At 57.7% G+C, this 23139-nt stretch overlaps 1 protein-coding gene across 1 annotated transcript in view; it reads left to right on the top strand.

Moving 5' to 3' along the window:
* The first annotated feature begins 5844 nt into the window (after window positions 1–5844).
* RFX2 (regulatory factor X2) overlaps window positions 5845–23139 on the top strand; it is a 42165-nt gene continuing 24870 nt past the window's right edge. Inside the window, exon 1 of the mRNA XM_040990761.1 lies at window positions 5845–5972. The gene's annotated coding sequence lies outside the window, so the exon portion shown is untranslated. The remainder of the gene's footprint in view (window positions 5973–23139) is intronic.

Below are 23139 nucleotides of genomic sequence, written 5' to 3'. Positions count from 1 at the left end.
CAATGGTTTCTATTGATTTTCTAACTTTGGGGGTTTGCTGGGTTGACTGTCATTCACTCCCTGCCACAGCCAGCACTGTACCAGGCCGAGGCCAGGAGCCCTGAACCCAGCCATGTCTTCCACTCGGTTGGTGAGGACCCAAGTGCTAGGGCCCTCCGGGGGTGTGCGTGCTGGCGGGAAGCTACATCAGAAACGGAGCCAGGACCCAAACCCAGGCTCTCGGATCCAGGATACAGAAATTAAGCCCTCACGCCCCCCCCACCACCACCAGTTGCTAAAACCCTGCCAGTTAAACACCCATCTGAGTGGGATGGCTTGCTTGCCTGCATGACATCTCTTTTGCAAAAGGGCACCTGTGGACGGGGAGGCTGCCTTGTGGCTGGCAAGGTCCCCCGAGTCCAGCTGTGGCCATCACACCCAGCTACCACATTCACAGATCCAGGCAGCACTGGCCACGTTGTGTGTGCACGGGGATGCCGAGGGCCGGCCTGGCCAGCAGGTGCCTCACGGCCCTGCCCCACGCTGTCAGTCACTCGCTTGTGAGGGAAGTGTACAGGCTGGTCCCTACAGGGTCACACGTCCCTGTGCGTGGCTGCTGGCACAGTCGGCGTGTCCTTCGCGCCCCCTGCCGCCCCCTGGCTCAGCGCACCTGAGGGCTTGCTGGTGTCCATTCCATGGTCCTCAAGCTCCTCTTCCAGAGTCACGGGGGACTCGGCCTTCACCACCTCCACAGGATTGCTCTTGATGGCACTGCAAAAAGTCCATGACGAGACCTGAGCCGGACTGGCAGGGAGACCCGCCTCCAGCCGCTGCTCATGTCTGCCGAGAACCCCGGGGTTCGATGGTCATGCCTGCCCTGGGCTGAGCGAGAGGGTGGGTTCAGCTGGTTGTCCAGAAGGGTCGCTGAGACGGTGTGGCTGTAAGGTCAAGTCACTAGGTCATTGTATGGGGGACAACGTGCTTTGAAATCTTCCAGAATATTCTTGCCCGTCAGCGGTCTCAGGGCTTCAGTTCAGGGAACCCTTCTCACACGGTTCCTAAATAGCCATCTAGACCAGGAAACGGCACCGGGTTGGCATTAAATCTGTGCCAATCCATGTGCTTCTGAAGGTCCCTGCTGTCCCAGGAGCAATGGAAGTGGAGCAGCCAGGACTTTAACCAGTGCTGCTATAAGACGCTAGCTGCACCGTGACAGCAGCCCGTCTTTCTAGACTCATGAACCATCTTTATGGCTGCTGGTCCCAGATATAAACTCTACCTACAGGGCTTTTCAATTGTATCATTTAGGGAACAGCCAGGAAAAAAAAATATTACCAAGATACAACTTTTTGTCTTCTTTTTCTTAGATTTATGTATTTGAGGACCCAGTATGATGGCTCGCAGAGTAGGTAAATCCTTGCCTTGCAAGTGCCGGCATCCCCTAGGGGTGTTAGCTCATGTCCCGGCGGCTCCACTTCCCATCCAGCTCCCTGCCTGTGGCCTGGGAAAGCAGTGGAGGACGGCCCAGAGCTTTGGGACCCTGCACCTGCGTGGGAGACACAGAGGAAGCTCCTGGCTTCAGATCGGCTCAGTTCCGGCCATTGCGGCCACTTGGGGAGTGAATCAGTGGGTGGTTCTTTCTTTCTGCATTTCAAACAGCAGAAAATAAGTAAACCAACTCCTAGGAATACATGGGGAGTAGACAACATTTGCAAAGAACACAGCTGACACTACAGACCTTAACCAGCGGGATTACACTCAACCTGTTCGCCCTGCACGGTGCTGCCCGGGTCAGAGACCTGGACCGGAATCCCCACGGCTTCCTGTTGCCACCCTCTCGGCCACCCTCTCGTGCCCTGCTGCCAGGCCCCTCACCTGCCCCTCTTCATGAGGTGAGGTTGTGGCCGCCACGGTGAGGCATCGGGAGCTGGGGCGTCTGTTCAGCACATGGGTCTTCCTTCTCGCCCCGACAGGCAGCCCCTCCTGGGGACCTGAACAGTAGGTGGTTTCGTGGTTTCCCCCTGTCCAATAAGCCCACTACCCCATTTAACCTTCTAGAACATTCCAGAACCTTCTGGCACCTTTGTGACATCACTGCCTGGCCCTTACCTCCCCATCCCCATGCCTCTCCCCTCTCACAAGGAAACTGCTTCTAGGGCAGGGGTTATTGTCAGTTGTTCATTCATTAGTCACTCATCTACACTGTGCATTTGTGTCTGGCTCTGGAAGGTTCTAGAAGGAACCACCCAAATGCAGGGCCTTGAGCTAAACGCTGGGGAGTGTCACGGAGTACAGACCCACAGCGAGGTCTGTCCCTGGAGAGAGAGAGATGCTTGGAGTCACACAGACACATGTAAAGTGGCAACCACGGAGAGGCACAAGGCGGCCTGGGAGAGATGACGTTGGGGGCAGACAGTCTGGGGACAGGGTGCCAATTCCCTGAGCCCAGATGTGTCTGTCTGAAAGACAAAGGGACGGTCTCCTACCTTCTGCTTTGCTCCCCAAATGCCAACAGCCAGGATCGAACTTGGGGACCCAGAACTTCATCGGATGTCCCAAGTCGCCGCTGCAGCCTCACGGTCTACACGAGCAGGGAGCTGGAGGAACAGAGGCGGAACTCAAACCCCGGGCCCTGCGGGAAAGGCCGTGGCCATCCCAGGGCCGGCAGATTAGAAGGGTGCTGCTCCTGCTTTCTGCAAGCTAGCAGGTGATGGTAGACGAGGGAAAGCAGTCGAGGATGGCCCGAAGCACCTGCACCCGCATGGGAGACCCGGAAGAGGCTCCTGGCTCCTGGCTTCAGCTCTGGCCGCTGTGGCCACTTGGGGAGTGAACCAGCAGATGGAAGATGTTTCTCTCTCTCCTTCTCTCTGTAAATCTGCCTTTCCAAGAAAAAAATAAACAAATCTTTAGACGTGTTCTTATTAGAAGCAACGGACAGACACACCCCTCTCTCATCCGTAGTGTCTGGTATATTTGTACACACGCAAGCATGTGTATATTACCCTGTCGCACACGCTGTCTGCTTAATGCACGTTTACATTACACAGACCTTATGGACACGATAACACACAGGTGCACTCCCAAAGAGTCCTCATCTGGTCACACTCACACACACACACACACACCTGATTGGAAAACAACAGTCTTCCTGCTGTGGGAGGTGAGAGGGTAGGATCCCTGGCAGCCAGGTTGTCCCTCAGAGGAGAACATGAGGACAGCTGGGGACAAGCAGAGCCTGAACCTAGGCAAGCGGAGATCAAGTTCTGAGGGCAGTCTGATGGTGGTGGTCTGGGGGCTTCTGGATCCAGCAGTTCCCATTGTGTGTGTGTGTGTGTGTGTGTGTGTGTGTGTGTGTGTGTGTTTTCCCTTTGAGCAGCAGTCAGCAGGAAATGTTGAGTGCAAGAGGCAGAAAGCAAATTTTTTGTTAGATTTATTTAAGGATTTATTTACTTTTTATTGCAAAGTTAGATATACAGAGAGGAGGAGAGACAGAAAAGAAGCTCTTCCAACCGTTGATTTATGCCCCAAGTGACCGCAGCGGCCGGTGCTGCGTCAATCCAAAGCCAGGAGCCAGGAACTTCTTCCGGGTCTCCCACGTGGCACCCAAAGGGGAGATCAGATGGAGCTCCTGGCTCCTGGCTGTGGCCTGGTCCAGCCCTGGCCTTTACAGCCATCGGGGGAGTGACCCAACAGGCGCGTTTCTTTGTCTCTCTCTCTCTCTCTCTGCTTTTCAAATCTCTCGACAAAGTCAGTGTTTGAACAAAGCAATCTCCGCCAGCGTGCGATGCTGACGGAGCTCGGAGGAGCTAACCCATTTCTCTCTGGTTACGTATTTTTGAAACCCTTTTTCCTTCTCTGGTTTTCTATGCAATTCTCCTTCCTTCCCTCCTCTCTGCAAGTTCTTTGTCCTCAGCCTCTTCTGTGTGGACCCTGGAGATGGCCCATGCATGTCCACCCTCTCTGGTTGCCTGGAGATAATTCACGCGCTCGGCCAGGGAAAGCGTGGATTTTGGAAGAGGCACCTTCACCTGACCCCCTGGCAGGCGCGCTGGGCCGTCCCCACTGTTCGCTATGGAAATGATTCCGTGTGGCACGAAAATGTGGCGATGACCAAAAGTGAAAAAAAAAAAAAAAAAAGATTTCTCCCCGCTCTCAAAATCCAAGGGGCACTCGGGTGCTGCTGGTACAGAAGTCACCCACGGACAGCCGCTCCTGATGGAAATGGCCCTTGCGTGCTGTCTTCGCGAGAGCTGCCGGCTCGAGTTCGGGTCCTTGCCAGTGGGGAGGCGCTCAGACGCACCTCCTACGTTCTAAAAGAGCCCGTGGGTGCTGCCAGGTGCCTGCCAAGGTGCGCATGAAGCCTTCTGAAAGGCAGGGTGTCAAAAGAATCAGATGGAAAATTAGGGAGAAAGAGAGAGATTATCTGTTCATCTGTTCCTTTACTCTGCACGTGTCTACCGTGGCTGGGATTAAGCCAACTTAGGCTCAGTCAGGGGCCCGAGCATTGGAGCTGACTGCTTTCTCGGAGCAGCCGGGACTCGAACCAGCGCTCCGATATAGGATGCTGGTGTTGCAGCGCCAGCCCCAGGTGGGCCCTATTCTATACTGGCACATCCTCACATGGGCCATCTTGCGTTGCCTCCCCTGGCACATCAGCAAGGAGCTGGACAGGAAGCTGAGCAGTTGGGACTCAAACTTTGCACCTCCTTGTGGCGCTGGCAGGTGGAGGATTAGCCTGCGGAGCCATCGCGCTGGCCCTGTTAACTTCTCTCCCACTTGCCATCAACTGCCTGGGGTCCCCACGTGGTGTGTTGTCAGAGTCCTCTGCGGTCAGAGGTGGGTCTCCAGGTGCCCCATGGACGCAGACGTGGGTCTCCCCCAAACCCCGGGTGCCCCATGGATGTGGTCATGGGTCCCCCAGACCCCAGGTGCCCCATGGATGTGGTCATGGGTCCTCCCAGGCCCCAGGTGCCCCATGGACGCGGAGGTGGGTCGCCCCCAGATCCCATGTGCCCCATGGACACAGACGTAGGTCCCTCGGTCTTAGGTGCCCCATGGACACGGATGTGGGACCCCTAGACCCCATGTACCCCAAGGATACAGACGTGGGCCCCCCAGGTCCCAGGTGCCCCATGGGCATGGAGGTGGGTCTCCTATGTCCCAGGTGCCCCATGGACGCGGACGTGGGTCCCCCAGACTCCGGGTGCCCCATGGACGCGGACGTGGGTCCCCCAGACTCCGGGTGCCCCATGGACGCGGACGTGGGTCCCCCAGATTCCGGGTGCCCCATGGACGCGGACGTGGGTCCCCCAGGTCCCAGGTGCCCCATGGGCATGGAGGTGGGTCTCCCCCAGACCCCGGGTGCCCCATGGACGCGGACGTGGGTCCCCCAGGTCCCAGGTGCCCCATGGGCATGGAGGTGGGTCTCCCCCAGACCCCGGGTGCCCCATGGACGCGGACGTGGGTCTCCCTAGACCCCGGGTGCCCCATGGACGCGGACGTGGGTCTCCCTAGACCCCAGGTGCCCCATGGACGCGGACGTGGGTCCCCCAAGTCCCGTGGACGCGGCCGGCACTCAGCCCGTCCCCCAGGCGGAGCCACCAGCCCGTTTCTCCTGCCCCCGCCCACGCACGCGCGCCTCTCACCCGGCCCCGCCCCCTCCCCGCGCCGATTGGCCTGTTGTCCTTGACAGACAGTCGGGGCAGCCAAGGCGACGGGTCCCTGCGGTCCGTGCCGCCCCGCCCCCCGCCCAGCGGCGCCCGTTGGGGAGGGCGGTTGGAGCTTAGTAACCGTTGCCGCTGACAACGCCCCGCCCCCTGGCGGCGGGCGGCGGCGGCGGCCGAGGAGGAGGAGGAGGAGGAGGAGCGGCCGGCGCCGCCGCCATAGAGACTGTAGCCGTGGAGACAGTTACTTACCAACGGGGACCAACACGCAGCAGCCGCCGCCACCGCCGCCGCGGGAGCCGCTGCCCGAACTCCCGGCCCGAACTCCAGGTGACCGTGGCCGGCGGACCCCGGGGTGCCGGGCGAGCTTGGGGGGGAGCCGAGGGGTCCGGGGCGGGGATGGAGGACCCCGAGGACGGGGGTGCCGGCCGGCGTCCCCCCAAAACGCCCGTCCGATCCCGCGAACCCCCCCCGGCGGGAGCCGTCCGTTCTTCAAACTTTCTGAGGCTTTTTCTTTTTTTGTGTGGGGGTGGGAGTGACGTGAAGAAGGAGTGACTTCAGATGCGCCCAACTTCCCAGGAACCCCTTTGCCAAGTCCCCCCCGCTTCTGGAGTTGTGGGGGTCCCCGAGAAAGGGGGTCCCCGAAAACGGGGGTCCCCCTCCTCCCCTGGTCCTGTTGATCCCTCACCACCACCACCAGCACCACCCCCTTCTCCGTCAATTAGGGGCGCCCGGCCCCACTCGCTCACGCCTCACAAACTTTTGCCCGACTTTGGAAGGGTTTGGGGTGTGGGGGTTTCTTCCTCTCAGGAACCGACTTTTCTCTCTCAACACCCCCAAATCCTCAACTTGCGGCACTCTCCTTTTTGTTGTTGTTGTTGTCTTAGCCTCCAACTGTGCCCCCCGGGGAGGTGGGATTGTATTTGGGGGTGGGGGGCTCCAACGCCGCCTCCCTTATGTACCTGCCCCCCACCCGCGCCATGCCCTGCATTCGGTGTGTCCCGGAGTCTCCCCTCTCCCCCAAGAAACACTGCATTTCTGGGGGTTGGCCCTAGGACTGCTTTCCTGAAACGTGGGTGCGTCCGTGCTGGGACGAACTGCTTGTCTCTCCTTGTGACTTTTCTGGACCGGTCTCTAACGAGGCGGGCGCGCTCACCTTTGCAGCGTTTGGGGTTCTTCGGACACTTCCCCCACTTTCTTTTTCTTCACTCCTCGCCTCTCTTCCTCTCCACCCCCTCCTCGCCTCACATTCCTGGCTTTGAGGGGGACCCCGGCTCCGCCCCCCGGCTTTTCCACGCCCGCCACCCCCGCGTGTGCGCGCTCGCGCGCGCGCGCGGCCACAGCTCCCCTATTTGGACCGATCTGGAAGCGAGAGAAAAGTTTGAGCAAAGTGTTGGTTTTGTGGTTGACTTGTTGAAGCGATCCACAGGATCCCGGGCCGCACCCCCGGCCCTGCTCTCTCTCCAACCCTGGCTTTCCTAGGTCGCTCCCTGCACTTTGGCGTGGGGTGGAGAGGTGGGGGGCCGTTAGCACCTGCTCGGCCAGGGGAGGGGAGGGGTCCCCTGCTGGGCTTCCTGGATGCCGGGTGGGAATGGAGCTGGGGGTTCCGCCGCGAGATCCAGGGTGGGCAGCCAGCGCCGCGCCTGGGGGGCGCCTCGTCCCTGCCTGGGGGGCTCCCATGGGTGCAGCGTGGGTGAGGGCGCCTCGTCCCAGTCTGGGGGGCTCCCGTGGGTGCAGCGTGGGTGAGGGCGCCTCGTCCCAGTCTGGGGGGCTCCCGTGGGTGCAGCGTGGGTGAGGGCGCCTCGTCCCAGTCTGGGGGGCTCCCGTGGGTGCAGCGTGGGTGAGGGCCCCTCGTCCCTGCCTGGGGGGCTCCCGTGGGTGCAGCGTGGGTGAGGGTTTTGTTGCTCTCCCAAAGGGCGTTGGCAGTGGAGAGCTAAAGCCTGCAGCCCTATGCCAGGTCAGATCTCCCCAAGGAAATGACCAGAGCCTTTATTATAAATGCTCCTGTACCCCTAGGTCAGACAAGAAGTGGAAAGGAGGCAAGATACTTTCGTGACCAGTAATAATAATAATAATATCCCAGAAATAAAGACAAATGATTGTCAATCTTTAAAAAAAAGTAAAAGTGACATAAAGACACTTGAAAGTCCAGTAATAATAATAATAATAATTAGTCATAATCTCCAATAGCAATAATGATCATAGCACCCCTTAAATATGTACAGTAACTACTTGTCAAGTTTGAAAAAAAAATCTCCTTTTTTAATACATCTTTATTTTTAGTTTTGAATGATATGGTACAATTTGGTATAGGCTGGGATTCCCCCCCCAACCTCCCACCCCCCAAAAACAATCTCTTTACAAGCTAAAGATATAGATGTTTCCAAACCAAATAATAATAACGGCATACAACATCGGCCAGATTATTATTATTATTATTATTATTATTATTTTGGCCCACATCACTGTTTTTATCACATACCAGGGCTTTTGTATTTGACCTGTTCTTGGAAGTTTAAAGACTTAGACCGATTCTAAAATAAGCATCACTCAACATCTCCAAGGGAGGGTGGGTGGATGGGAAGCCCTCCCCTAGGCACGGAGTTTTCATTTCCGCCATGGCCAGCCGGGGCTCTGGCATCCACAGACTGAGGTCTTAGCCCGGACTATGCCTGGGATATCCTGCGCCCTGGGCCCTGCTTTTCAAGTTGTCAGCAACTTCAGGAAAAGTTTGTCCCTTGCTGGGGGCTGAGCCGTCCTCAATCACGTTAACCCTTGTGGTGCCGCCCAGAGTGAAGGACCCTGGTGGCTGCCGCAGGCCATCTGTGGGAGGGCTGGGTCCCTGTGCGTGCCTGGCTGGGGACCTGTTGGGCTTATCTGTGTGTGTGTGGGGGGGGGCACCCTCACAGAAGTTGGCCACTGGGAAGCCCCAGCCCGTGGACCCTCCTGGTGCACACGCACACACAAACGCACACACGCTGTCAGTTCTGTCAAGATTCCCAGGCCAAAGGGGACAGGACTAGAAGTCACCTCGTGCCAGTTTGGGTCCAGTTTTTGGCTGCCAAACACATACATGCCAGATTGGCACAGTCTCGGGTCTCCATGTTGTTAGACGGGCTTGCGGGCTCCCCGTGCCGTAGGGGAAGGTGGTCGCACGCTCTCCCCTGGTATAGATGCCTGTGGCTGCTCCGTAGGCCAGGTTGATTTCCTTTGAAGTGTGCCTGGCACAGCCTGTGCCCCTCAGCTGTGGGATGAACGAATGGCCTGGTGGGGGGAACGCATGCTGGGGAGAAGGGTCGCTGAGAGCCCATGCCGTGCAGAGGGGGTGCTCCCATGGTCTCTGCGATGCCCATGCTGGGCATATCTGGGGAGCTTCAGAGAAGCGCCTGCATCTGGAGGAAGCCCAGTGGCGTCACCCTCATCCAGACCCCTCTTCCCAGGCCCTGCGCCCTGGCCAGTGTCCACTCACCTCTCCTGACTGTTCAGAGGGACACCAAATAGTCGCCCTGTCTCCTTGCTTTCTCCCAGGCTGCTAGCAAATCCTGCCAACTCTGTGGCAGTCACACCTGGCCGTCTGCTCTGTCCCCACGCAAGTCCTGAGGTGCATTTCAGAGTTCACACCTCATGGATCGCGTTGGGAGCTTGGCCCACCCTGGCCCTCCTCGTCCAGGACTCCCCATCCAGGATTCAGGATCTCCCCGCCCCTGGTCTCTTGACAAGGTCCTCTTTGCTCAGCTTGCTCCCTGGAGGGCTTCCTTACCCTTCTGGCCTTTTGCTCAGGGATCCCGGGCCACTGTTGAAAGCCTGCACGGCCTGGGAACACGCAGCACGTGGTCCCCATGGGTGCTATGCCGCCCCCACCTCCCACACCCCCAACCCCAGGGACGGAGGGTCGTTCTGCACAATCTGTGATGCATACCTGCCACAAGGTTCCGTGACGTGTCCAGGGCGGGCAGAGCAGTGGGGTTACCATCTCGGGTTTCGGGGAGCTCTGACGGGCAGCAGGGAGTCGGACATCAGCCGTGGCCTTGGGCCAGGGCAGTGAGGGGTTTTGGTGTGACGTGTGAGCTCAGAGGCCCCGCGTGAGGCCCTGCTCCCGTGCCCTCGGTAGTAGCAGCTGTGCTAGCTATTACAATTAGAACGAAGCAAACACATGGAAAGTGGCCTGGTGTGTGTGTGTGTGTGTGTGTGGGGTGGGTTCTTCCAAAGGGTCCCAGGGGGTGGGCATTCTGGTTGAGATTTGACTGGTCTTTAATCACAGAGCTGGGGTTGCCTCCCAGGGCCCAGCTCCCTGCTGATGAGGCCCGGGAGGCAGCCCTGATAGCCCACGTCACTGGGTTCCTGCACCCACATGGGAGACCCGGGTTGAGTTCCTGGCGCCGGGCTCTGACCCAGCCCGGCCCTGGCTGTTGAGCACGTTTGGAGAATAAGCCAGTAGGTGGGAATTTCCCCTCTCTGTTTCTCCATCTCTCAAACAATTGAAAGAAACAAACAAAAAACTTAACTGGGAGATGTATATTGTGAGAAAACAATGCATGGATTTCAAAACATTTTTGCATCAAAAGGAAGAATCCGAATTGCATTTTTTTTTCATGAACTTTTTGGATGTATCCTCGGAGGCTTCAGAAAGTTCCTAGACTGCCTGACACAGTAACCTGTGGCTAACTCCTGGCCTTGCACAAGCACTGGGATCCTATATGGGCGCCGGTTCTAATCCTGGCAGCTCCACTTCCCACTGGGAAAGCAGTGGAGGACGGCCCAAAGCCTTGGGACCCTGCACCTGCGTGGGAGACTTGGAAGAGGCTCCTGGCTCCTGGCTTCAGATCGGCTCAACTCCAGCTGCTGCGTCCACTTGGGGAGTGAACCAGCATATGGAAGCTCTTTCTCTCTGTCTCCTTTTCTCTGTGTATCTGTCTTTCCAATAAAAATTTTTTAAAAATCTTTTTAAAAAGTTCACACAGAAAAATGGAATTGTTATGTGGTTGTTTTTTTTTTTTTTTTGGTGAACTTTCTAAAAAGATTTTTAAAAAGTATTTATTCATTTGCAAGGCGGAAGAATAGAAAGAAAGAGATAGAACTTTTCCATTTACTTGTTCACTTGGTTGATCCCTGCCCGCCACAGCCAGGGCTGGGCCAAGCCACAGGTAGGGGTCTGGAACTCCATCTGGGTCTCCCATGTGGGTGGCAGGTGCCTGAGAGCTCGCGCCATCACCTGCTGACCAGGCACATTAGCAGGGAGCTACATGGGAAGTGGATGTGGGCATCCCAGTGTGGGGCGTGGGGTGGGGTGGCTGGACACACTGCCCCCAGTCCTTGCCTCGTCCCCGGGCCCTGCGAGGCCCCCTGATTTTTAGGTCTAGTTGGGTTGCGTGGCTGCAGCTTGTTTTGTCGGTTTCCGAGTAGGAAGTGCCCCCTCCGAGTTAACTTACAAGTGCATCGGTGCCAGGACTCCACTGTGCCAAGTGCAAGTGGCCAGGCAAAGGAACAGGCACCGAAGAGGCACCTTTGCGCTTTCAGCTGCTGTTTGTGGAGCGAGCCCCGTTTGGAATGAATCCCTCAGCGAACCTGTCACTGGCCGGTGCCAGCTCTGCGGGGCCGCGCTGGCAGTTGGGTACACTGACAAACTGGTTTGCCTTCTCTGTTATCACTGGCTCTCGGATGCCGGCCCGATGCAGGGGCTGGGAGGCGGCCAGCTGGAGCCGAGCGCCGGCCTGGCAGGCACGCCAGGGCTTGAGCGGGTGAGGGGGTGCCTGGAAGCCGTCGGCCGGGCCCGCTGCAGCTCGTGTGATTTCTGCTGAACTCACATTCCTCCTTTATGATACACACGTCCCACATGCTTTAAGACCCCGTGCGAGGCCCTCGGCAGTTGCTCAGTCTTACTTCGTCATGTTTGTAGATTCTGGCTTGCTGCTACCTGCTTACAGAGGCGGAAGACCCGGCTACACCTGCTAATGGCGCACTTTTAGAGAAGGGGGAGAAAATGTTGCTAAAACCCAAGAACTGGTAGGACTGAGAAGTGATGGGCTGATGGTGCCGACGGGTCAGTTACAGTGCAGGGAAGCCCAGCTGGGCTCCACACACCCTGACCCTGGCTTCCCCTGCTCTGGGCTCTCAGCTGTTCGGAGCCTCCGTGCGAAGGCCGGTGCCTTGGCAACAGGAGAGTGATTCAGGATGGGTCATTCACAATTGCAGGCGTGAACTTGAGCCAGGAACAAAGCAGAGCCGTGCAATGCCACCTGGGCCACTCATGTTTTCTTGAAGACGCTAGCTAGGCGATCAGACCCCGGGGAGTTCAGAGGGAAGAACCAGATTGGGCTGGAAATGGCAGATGCAAAGGCCCTGGGGTCAGCTGGACCAGTCGAGGGTCCAGGGAAAGGGATCCAGTATTTATCTCTGGTGCATGCGGGCAGGCGAGGAGCGCCCATCTCAAGGCACTGCCGCTGTGTGTTCATTGTGCTGTACAGCGAGGAGAGACAGGAGAAAGATGTTTCACTCCCCAAGTGGCCGCAGCGGACGGAGCTGAGCCAATCCAAAGACAGGAGCCAGGAGCCTCTTCCAGGTCTCTCACACGGGTGCAGGGTCCCAAGGCTTTGGGCCTTCCTCCACTGCTTTCCCAGGCCACAGGCAGGGAGCTGGATGGGAAGGAGAGCTGGGATTAGAACCGACACCCACATGGGATCCCGGCATATGCAAGGCAAGGACTTTAGCCACTAGGGCCCAATAGGCTGGTGTTTTAAGGACAGGGTGGAAGGTGGCACTTTGAGAGAGGGGTTCCAGAAGGCTGGGCTGGGCTGGGCAGGGGAGAGATGCGTCCAGCACCGTACCCAGCTGGCTTGCCATATTGAGGGACACCGATGGGGGAGGGTTTTCTGGCATGCAGCTGGGTGTCCGGGTCGGGATCCCAGGGCCATCCAGGCGAGAGGTCAGGACTTAGGAGTGGCTGGTGTGTCATTGGCCATCTCCATCTAGGGAACGGATGAAATCACCCAAGAAATGGGTGGAGAGAGAGACGTGGCCAAGGGCAGAGCCGGGGAGCCTGCACTCCCTGTGCTGACCAGGGAAGGCCAGCATGCAAAAGAAACATTTCACCAAGTGCCAGAGGGTGTCCGGCACGGCTGCCAGATGGCACCTCCCAGCATGCATTTCCCGGTGATGTCCTGCCTCGCTGCCTTCGCCGTTCACACCACTCGCTGGTGTCCCTACCCCTTCTCCTGCGCTCATGCCCCGGGAGCCTCACTCCTGCAGCCCGCGGCTCCCTCCTGCACCTGCCAGCCCCTGCGGCTTGGTGCTCTGTCCTAAACTGGCATCATCTCTTCATTCCTTCCCACCAGCCTCACTTGGGGGCTACCAGGCTGACCCCAGAGGACCGCACGGCCGGCACCGTCACCCTGCCGTGAACCACACAGGTGTCCAGGCCCCTTCTTGTCCTAGCAGTTCAGACCAAGCTGGCATTCCCCGGCTCTCTCTCTGCTTCGCCTCATCTTTTACCCATTGTCCTAGTGGACTTGCCTAACCATGCCAGGAGCCAGGATCCGGGAAGGCACAAAGGCAAGGAAGTGCTCCGAAAACATTCCAGGTTGACAAACGGCTTGTTTAAGACATTGCCTGTTTGGGTAGCCACCCGCATGGAGACGGCTTGTTTGCCTAAGATAACGGTTGGGCCAAGCCATACCCAGGCCAAGCCCGTGGAGACAGGTGCGGGTCATCCTGGGAAGTGGGTGTTTGGTCCAGGGCTGTCACATGAAAGCCAGGGAGCAAATGGCCAGAGGCCACACTTTGGATGGCCCAGCTGAGAGCCAGAATCCGGCAGCTCCACTGCAGAGGGGCCAGCACCTGTAGCCAGCACCTGTGATGGGAGTTTCCATGGCAGCGTTGTCCCACCCAACACCACTGACCGGAGTTTCCGTCCATCCTCACCTGCTGCCCCAACTTTGCTCCCCCAAACCTTTGCAGACCCATCCTCAACAGCGGCATCTCCCCCCGTCTTGGCCTTCTGCGTCCCCCCTCTGTGCTACACCCCTGCTGTGATTGGAAACTCTGCCGCCCCCCCCCCCCAGCCCGCTCTCCGACACTGCCTTGTCTGTCCCGGACCCGTGAGGAAGCAGAGCTGCCTCTCTGCTGCCGGCTGACCCTCAGGACTGGGTGACTCGCCGTGCTGGGGGCTGGTGTGGAACGGCACCCCAACTTCCTCCTGCCAAGAGACCCCGCCCTTATTCCCAAGTCATGACGACCAGCTGTGTGTGCAGCCCTTGCCAGCTGGCGCCAGGCTGGGGCACCACTGGACTAGTCAGCCAGATGTGGCATGCGCGTCTTCCTGGAAGTCATCGTGCGCTCTGCTTGGGTGAATCATTGCGTGCCCCACGTCCAGCAGGCCGTAGTACACCCCACTTCCTGTAGACCGCCGCACACCCCACTTCCATCAGGCGGTTGAACGGCCCACATCCTGTGGGCAGCTGCACACCCCACTTCCTGTAGGTCACTGCACGTGGTTCTGGTCTGATATGTAAATGAATGACACATGACGTGCGGACACATGCCCTTTAGCATGAGGAGGCCCAGGCCAGCTGCTGTTTCATCATTTTTTTTAAAAAAAGATTTATTTATTTTTATTGGAAAGTCAGATATACAGAGAGAAGGAGAGACAGAGAGAAAGATCTTCCATCTTCTGGTTCACTCCTCAAGTGGCCACAATGGCCGGAGCTGAGCTGACCCAAAGCCGGGAGCCAGGAGCCTCTTCCGGGTCTCCCACGCGGGTGCAGGGTCCCAAGGCTTTGGGCCGTCCTCCACTGCTTTCCCAGGCCACAGGCAGGGAGCTGGAAGGGAAGCAGGGCTGCCGGGATTAGAACCGGCGCCCATATGGGATCCCGGGTGTGCAAGGCAAGGACTTCAGCCGCTAGGCTACCGCAGCAAGCCGTTGACCTTCAGTTTTAACAAGAAACACGAATCATGAAACCTTTGCCAGAGACCTAGGCCCCTTCCAAAGCCCGTGGTGTGGGTTGGGTGCAAATGAACCATTGCAAACGTGGCCTGTCTGTGCCAAGTCCCCCAAGGAGCCTCTCATCCTGTCTGGCTTCTCCACCCAGCTGAAATACCAAGAGGGTTTTTTCTAGAAGGTTCAGCTTTGGTGGGGTGAGGGGAGTTCTCGCTTGGCATGGGATTTTTTTTTTTAATATTTATTTACTTATTTTTATTGGAAAGGTAGCTTTTAAGAGAGAAGGAGAGACAAAGATCTTCTGTTGGCGCCCATATGGGATACTGGCGCATGCAAGGCAAGGACTTTAGCCGCTAGGCTACTGCGTCAGGCCCGGATGGGATGGAATTTTGCTAGGAGCAGAGTATATGCAGCGCCTCCTTTTGCCAAGCTAGTTGCAGGGGACTGACCGGTCTGCTGGTTTGCTTGGTAGTTTACAGGATTTCACTCCATTAGACAGTCCCTTTGGATGTGGAACAAGCGAGACCATCCCCCTCCGTGCTCGCGAGAAGGGCGAGTTGTAGGGCGTGTTGTCTGAGTGTAAAAGCGTGGGTTTTACTGTAGCTCAGGCAAGCAGTAGGAGACGGGAAAGCTGAATGACCACCCCCAAAAAGTCAGCCCGAACCCCAAGCTGTGCCCGGGCACACGGTTAGAGAATCAGCGGAGGGACACATACCAGGCTCATTTTGTAAGCAGATACTTCTTCCGTTAAAAAAAAAAAAAACAAAAAAAAAACCAACCAAGTCTGTTTCATTCATTTGAAAGGCAAAGAGACAGAGACCTTGCGTCTGCTGGCTTACCCCCTAGATGTCGGCGGTAGCTGGGGTGGGGCCAACCTAAAGCGGGGAGCCTGTGACCCCACCCAGGTTGGCCACAGCAAAGGGTAGCCGAGAACCAAATCCTGGGTCATCACCACTGCCTCCCAGGAGGCTGGGATCAGGAGGGGAGCTCCCTGCCTGTGGCCTGGGAAAGCAGTGGAGGACGGCCCAAAGCCTTGGGACCCTGCACCCGCGTGGGAGACCTGGAGGAAGTGCCTGGCTCCTGGCTTTGGATCAGCACAGCTCCGGCCATTGTGGTCACTTGGGGATTGAATCATCGGATGGAAGATCTTCCTCCTCCTCTCTGTATATTTGACTTTGCGATAAAAATAAATAAATCTTGAAAAAAGAAAAAAGCAGAAACCAGATGGGCTGAAGTCAGCCTGCCGGTGATCGGCCGACACCTGCCGCTGTGGGCTGGACCCCGGGGTTCTGTGTGGCCACAGCCCTTCCCCGCGCGGCCCAGCCTGTTGCAACCATCTCCCTCCCCGCAGCTCCAGCCAGCTCAACTCTCTGTGCCACACCCTGCCCTTGAACTAGTCCGTCCCTCTGTTGGATGCCCCAGAAGGTCCCTGAGATTCCCCACCCCCCAACCAACCCCAGTGTCCTCGGTCAGTGTTGGCTCCACCACATGAGGCTGCCAGGGCACAGGTGCCAGGCCTGGCTCTACGTGGCACCCCCTCGTGGCTTCCCTGGCTTGACATGTCACTGACTCCCTCTGCCTGCTGGCAGATAGCATGGGTCTGCTCGCCATTTCCACATGCACTCAGGGCTTGGTGTTTCTTCTGAGGGCCCTCGCACATGCGCATGCCCGCACGTGTCATCTGAGATGTTTGCATAGTCGTGTCGCAAATGGAGAAGCAAGCGTAACTTAGTACGCGCTGCGTTCAATGAGTGCGGTTGGAAATACTGGTATTGTAAGGCACAGAATGTGAACAGGTGACCACCGAGGCGTCTCACGTGGCGTTCTGGAGTGTGTATTTAGGTTTAGAAATGGCAGTTTTGAACCCACCACGTTTCCAGAGCTCCTTGGCCCATGTGGCCGGCAGCCCCAGTACCCGACTGCATCGGTGAATATGTCATGGTGAAGGCAGGTTCAAGTTTTACATCATTTCTTTCCTTTTTTTTTTTTTTTTAAAGATTTATTTATTAATTTGAAAGGCAGAGGTGATGAGAGAGCGAGACCTTCCACCGCTGGTTCACTCCCCCAGCACTGGGGCACTCGCTCCGACCTTCCCACTTCCCTTGGCAGGGAGCTGGATGAGAAGTGGAGCAGCGAGGGAGGGGAGGCGACTTGAGACGCCATGCCCTGTAGCCAGCCCAGGGGAAACGCCTCTCTGTGCTTGGGTTATGAGGGAGGCCCCCGTCCACTCCCACCCCGGCCTGTCCCCCTCTGACCCCACGGGCGCCCCCACTTCCCCTGGGACCTGCTCCCTGACAGGCCTGGTCAGATCTCGCTCTGTCACTGCGTGCACTGGGCCCCGTGCCTGTGGGCGCCTCTTGGGAAGCCCCAGCAGCTCAGCAGATGTGGGCCACCACCTCCCTCTGCAAGCTGGTTCTTGCTCACCTTAACTCCAGGCTCCCCCTTGCCCAGCAACCACGCTTCCTGTTCCTTTGCGTTTCCTACTGATGTGGGCAGTGTGAAGCCCCTGGCTGCCTCTCCTCTCCCCGCTGCCTTGTATCTCCTTCCAAGAAGTCCCGCAGGTGGGCAGCCTCCCGGCCACACAGCCTAGTCCAGAACTGCCTGATGGGGGCGGCCAGGAGGGGACTGGGGGGATTTGACCTCCAGTGGCCCCGTCTGCTCCCTGAGTGCTCACTGTCCTGCTCTCAGACCTGGCTCCTTCCTGTGGCAAGGTTCTTTCCCTGCAGCTCTGGACAAACCATTGAAAGCCAGGATCACCAGGGCCTGCGCTGACACAGCCGGTCCTGGCATCCCGAGTGAATGCTGGTTCAAATCCCAGCTGCTCCCCCTCCAGTCCAGCTCTCTGCTTCTAGAAGCAGGTGATACCCCCACGTACGGGTGGAGCCCTGGCCTTAGCAGCAATCTGAGGGTGTGAGTCATGGGTTTTCTTTCTTTTTTTTTTTCTAAAGATTTATGTATTTGTGTATTTTAAGGCAGAATTACAAAGGCGATCTTTCATTTACAGGTTCACTCCCTAAATAGTTGCAATGACTAAAGCTGAGCCAATCTGAAGCCAGGAGCCAGGAGTTTCTTCTGGGTCTCCCACGCAGGTGCAGGGTCCCAAGGCTTTGGGCCGTCCTCCACTGCCTTCCCAGGCAGAGAGCTGGATGGGAAATGAAACAGCCGAGATACAAACCGGTGCCTATATGGGATCCTGGCACTTCCGGAGGAAGATTAGCCCATTGAGCCTTGGCGCCCGGCCACCACTTCCGTGACTGAGTGACGGCTTGTCACAGCAGAAGTATTCAGAGCTGTGGCTTTGCCAGGAACCCCGGGAGGGTGGAATGGGAGTGGGGCCTCTGGGCGGGGGGGACCCACCTCTTGCCCTTGCCTAGCCAAGTAGGGACAGTTCCCTAGGAAAATCAACCCTTCCCCCTCCCCCCAAGCTTCCCCAGATTCCCGGGCAGGGTGGGGCCGGGGCAGGAGGGTTAGGGGGCGTAGGGCAGCGGTCACTCAGGCGGTTTTTGAGGTGTGTCTCTTTATCAGCACAGCTCCTGCCTGGCCTGTTTGGATTCCTAAATGTAGGTGGTGGGCAAGGTATTTGGCCTGTGGCTGCGTGGGAGGTGGAGGGGGCGTGGCTCACCAGCACTCCACATCCACCCAGAGGCCGTCTGTGTGTCTTGGGGTCACCTCCACGAGGGGGGTGAACCCCGCGTGTCACCCGTGTGGTTTATTACCAAAAGGCTCATCTGACTCAGTTGAAGAGCCCTCTTGGAGGAGAGGGGTGCTGGTGGGTGTTTAGCTTCAGGCCCCAGCGAGTCTGTCCGAGTCTCCTCTGATCAATCAAGGTCACCCTGTGTGTGGGCTGTGGCGAGGGAAGCTGCTCTGAGCTCTGCATGGATTTCCAAGCTTGCGGCACCCGGACCAACAAGCTTCAGTGTCATTTCCCATACTCACAGCTTGCCCTGCGCCTTAGGGGTGAGCCGCGCCCTGGAGCACCTGCCCGCGGCCTTCTGCCCTGCCCGTGGCGCCCTCCCCCTCACAGAGGCCTGGGGGCCACCCTGCACGTGTGCACACCTGTGTTTGAGAACCTGGGGTGGGAACAGAATTGAGGGGAGGAGGGAAGCCAAGAGGAGCTCTTATAAGAACGGGGAGCAGTGCGGCAGGCACATTTCTGTGGCTGTGGCTTAAGTAAGAACTGCTTTTCCCACGGCAGCCGGCTCAGCAGGTGCCCGGTACAGCAGTTAAGACATGGCTAGGAATGTGCATGTCCCACATGACAGGGCCTGGGTTCGAGTCCCAGCTGCGCTCTCCATGCCAGCTTCTTGCTTGGGCACGCCCTGGGAGGCAGTGGATGTCGGCTCAAGCACTTGGGTCTGCCAGCACGTGGGAGGCCCGGATGGAGCTCTTAGCTCCTGGTCTTGACCTGGCTCGGTCCAGCTGAGCAACACGAACAGTGAGCCACGAATGAGGAAGTGAGCCTTTCAAGCAGGTGAAAAATTAATAACTTGCAAAAACTTGCTAAAGAGACAGCGTTCTAAAACTCTGCACTTGAATTCTGTTTTCCAAGAAGCTTCTCCAAATTCTCTCCTCTATCCTTCCCTACGAGAAACTCCACTGTGGCCGCACTCTGGACTCAACAGTGCCTCTGCCTCCCCGTACGTGTCTTTTCCGCAAATGGCTGCACATTCACAAATGGTTGAATTTTTTTTTCGATACCGGCCTTGTGAGCCGATTGGGAAGGTGAACAGTGAATGAATCGGGGAGGTGATGTTCACATGATGCGATCGTAATTGCCCCCGCGTTAACCGTTTGTGCAAGCACTCATTTAATTTCACGTTAATTAAGTGCTGACCCGGATAAGCCCTTCATTTAGCAGCCGTGTAGCTGCTTGAATCTTTTTTTTTTTAACATTTATTTATTTTTATTACAAAGTCAGATATACAGAGAGGAGGAGAGACAGAGAGGAAGATATTCCATCCCATGATTCACTCCCCAAGTGAGCACAAAGGCCTGTGCTGCACCGATGCGAAGCCAGGAGCCAGGAACTTCCTCTAGGTCTCCAATGTGGGTTGCAGGGGCCCAAGGCTTTGGGCTGTCCTCCCAGGGAGGCGGTCAGGAGCCAGAGCTGGGTCTCGAACCAGACTGACGTTGTCCGTGGGCTTCTGAGCGACTCGGGTTCACTCCCACCCCTTTCGGTTCACCCATGGACACTCAGGGTGTTCCCATTTTGGGGCTGCCCCATGCAGCTCTGCTCTAAGCACCCCAGTTTCAGAAAGCAAAAGGTTTGTGATGGTGGGCAGCGGTGCCCATGGCTGGAGTGTGGCACACACGGGGTGGGGGGCCACGGCTCCCAAGGAGGGCGAAGGGGCAGTCAGAGCTAACAAGTCGTGTTGGGAGAGGCCGAGTGTGGAGTGGGTGGTTGGAGTGACAAACCACATAAGCATGCCCTGGGAGGCACGTGGGGCCCACGCGAGGCAACGCCCCGAGACCTTTATCAGGATCCCGGGTGGGTGACGTCAGCCGGAGCTGTTTCAGCCCGTCAGAAGCTGACGGTGCCCAGCTCGACAAGGGAGCTCGCTGGGACTGACCGCTCCCACGCTGATGCGATGGAGAGCCAGCAGATGGCCAGCCCCGGGTCCCTGGCCTGGCTGACCAAACAGCCCAAGGCGGGTAGAGAGATGGGGAAAGAAGCAGAAGGTTGTCCCCGCCCTGACATATCTCGTTAAGTGTATGCAGATATTACAAAACCTAAAGCTAAATAAATAAATAAAAACTCTGAGATTGTTTTTTAATTATTTTATTTTTATCGGAAAGGCAGATATACAGAAAGGAGAGACAGAGAGGAAGATCTTCCGTCCGATGATTCACTCCCCAAGTGAGCGCAACGGTCGATGCTATGCCGATCCAAAGCCAGGAGCCTCTTCCGGGTCTCCCATGCGGGTGCAGGGTCCCAAGGCTTTGGGCCGTCCTCCACTGCTTTCCCAGGCCACAGGCAGGGAGCTGGAAGGGAAGTGGGGCTGCCGGGATAGAACTGGCGCCCATATGGGATCCTGGACGTGCAAGGCGAGGACCTTAACCACTGAGCCACCTCGCCGGGCCCAAAAACTCTGAAATTTGAAGCACTCCCAGTCACAAACATCTAGATAAGGAAACACTATTAAGTGTGCAAAATCGGCCCCTTTCGCTAGATATTTTTTTAAAGATTTATTTATTTATTTATTTATATTGGAAAGTCAGATTTACAGAAAGGAAAGACAGACAGAAAGATCTTCCAACTGCTGGTTCACTCCCCCAAGTGACCGCAACAGCCAGAGCTGAGCCAATCCGAAGCCAGGAGCCAGAAGCCTCTTCTGGGTCTCCCATGCAGGTGCAGGATCCCAAGGCTCTGAGCCGTCCTCGACTGCCTTCCCAGGCCACAGGCAGGGAGCTGGATGGGAAGTGGAGCAGCCGGGACGTGAACCAGTGCCCCTATGGGATCCTGGAGCGTTCAAGGTGAGGACTTTAGCTGCTAGGCTATTATGCTGGGCCCTTGGTGAATATTTTAAAAAGCAACATGTCATTGTTGAGGAGAAGGCCACGGCAAAGTGAGCGGTGTGTGGGCCTGGGGGAAGGGGGACCTCTCTCTGCCGGACAAGTGGGGGGTTGACCTTGGGGTGGGGGCAGGCGTTGATCTGGGGAAGCCTGCTGCCCTGGAAGGGCCCTGCCTGCCAGGACCCTAAGCCCTCGGGCTCCTTGTGGCGGACTGGGTGGGCATAGATGCTGGGCGGTTCTAAGGCCAAGGAATCACTGCCTGGGGCGTCCCCTGGGGGAGGGTAACTCGCTGACCCCCTCTGGCCCTGCACCTGCTGCACGCTGCCCTCACTCTCTGGGTATGGACCTGCCCTAGGCGGCCGCCCTCCCGCAAGGCACCCAGTAGGTCCCCGTTCCCTCCCACTGAGCCACCATGCCCTGCCCACCAGGGCACACAGCATCCACTTCCCTAGAGTCCCTCCTTCCGCCTCGCCCTTCCGGCCCCCCTTGCTCCCCCTTGCTTTCCCACGGGGAGTCCACCCCTCCCGCCTCCTCCGGGGCCCTGGCTTTTGTCCACACCTCGGCCAGGTCACGGCTGAGTCCAGGGCTCCTGTGTCCGGTTCCTCTTGGTTCTGCAGGCACCACTCGCTCATGCCCCTGTGGCCTCCCACCTTTGCCCTTTTCCTTGTCCGTTTGTTCTCCGGCAGCAGTCACAGGGCCCCGGGCAGTGGCTGAGGCAGAGCAGGCCTTTGCTGGACTCCACCTCTCACTTTCCTGCGTTTCGTCCCCAGCAGAAGTCCGCGCCTTGTTGAGGGCCTGTGGGCCAGTGGGACCGTCGCCTCCGCTCTGTCCCTCGCTCGCTTAGCTCCTCGCAGCCGGCCCTCCCACTCCTGGGCCGTTGCTCTGGCTCAGCTCACCGCGAGCTGGCCCTCCTCCCCACCCACCACAGGCACCTAATACCTCCAGCCCTCGCTTCTCTCGTACCCACGCACCTGCTCAGGCAGACATCTGAAAGCCCTTTAGACTCGATGTGACGGTCTCATGGCATGTGCTGGTTCATGTCCCGGCTGCTCCACTTCCCATCCAGCTCCCTGCTTGTGGCCTGGGAAGGCAGTCGAGGATGGCCCAATGCTTTGGGACCCTGCACCCGCGTGGGAGACCCAGAGGAAGTTTCTGGCTCCTGGCTTCGGATTGGCTCAGCTCTGGCTGTTGCGGCCACTTGGGGAGTGAACCTGGGGATGGAAGATCTTCCCTTCTGTCTCTTCTCATTCTCTGTAAATCTGACTTTCCAATCTTTTTTTTTTTTAAGGATTCCCCGCTAGGCTCGTGTCACTCTCAGACATAACGTATATGTTTTCATTTATCTTGTCTGTTGAGTGTAGGCACACCCACACAGACTGGAAGGTTCACTGCTTGAGGAGGGGAGTCATGTCAATGGTTCCTACTCGGCAATGCTGGCTGTGGGGCTAAACTCAGTCAGGGACATGGCTAGACCAGCCCCCAACTGTCCTCTGCCAGCTATAAGCCAAGCCTCCCTCCCAGGCAGAATCCAAGCATTGTCCCCTGAAACTGTGGCCCAACAGCGAGTCCTCGGCTCTGGCCAGAGTGACGTCCCCCTTGGGCCTCTAGTCAGGGCAGTGACCACTCCAGGATCCCGCCAGGCCGTGGATCTGCAGGCCCAGAAGCTGGTCCCCTTGGGGTGCGGGTTGACAACCCAGCCTGTTTCCATAAGCGAACCTCTATCATTTTCTGTGTCTGGAGCTGGCTGCAATGCCCCCTCGCGTGCCCTGGCCCTGGGGTCACCTGCACGGCGTGGCAGGTGCAGCTCAGCTCCTGGGGCTTGCCTGTGCCGAGTCCGCACCGGCAGGGGCCTGTTGCTACAACTTCCCGTTGAATCAGCGTGCCCAGAAACGATGGGGGACGGCCCTGCAGGGTCTGCTGGCATCACGGCTTCCTCCCCTGCCCAGTCCCCTGCGCTGTCTGCCCTTCTTGGGTCCTGCGATTTCAGAGCAAATACGGGCCACTGTTTCCCCTCCCGCCCTCCCCGTGGTTGCTATAGAGAGACGAGATTGT

Source organism: Ochotona curzoniae, unplaced genomic scaffold (assembly GCF_017591425.1).
Source record: "Ochotona curzoniae isolate NIBS_2020 unplaced genomic scaffold, NIBS_Ocur_1.0 contig_605, whole genome shotgun sequence".
In the NCBI taxonomy this organism is placed as follows: Eukaryota; Metazoa; Chordata; class Mammalia; order Lagomorpha; family Ochotonidae; genus Ochotona; species Ochotona curzoniae.
The sequence above is the reverse complement of the archived record's forward strand: the minus strand, read 5'-3'. Positions and strand labels throughout refer to the sequence as shown.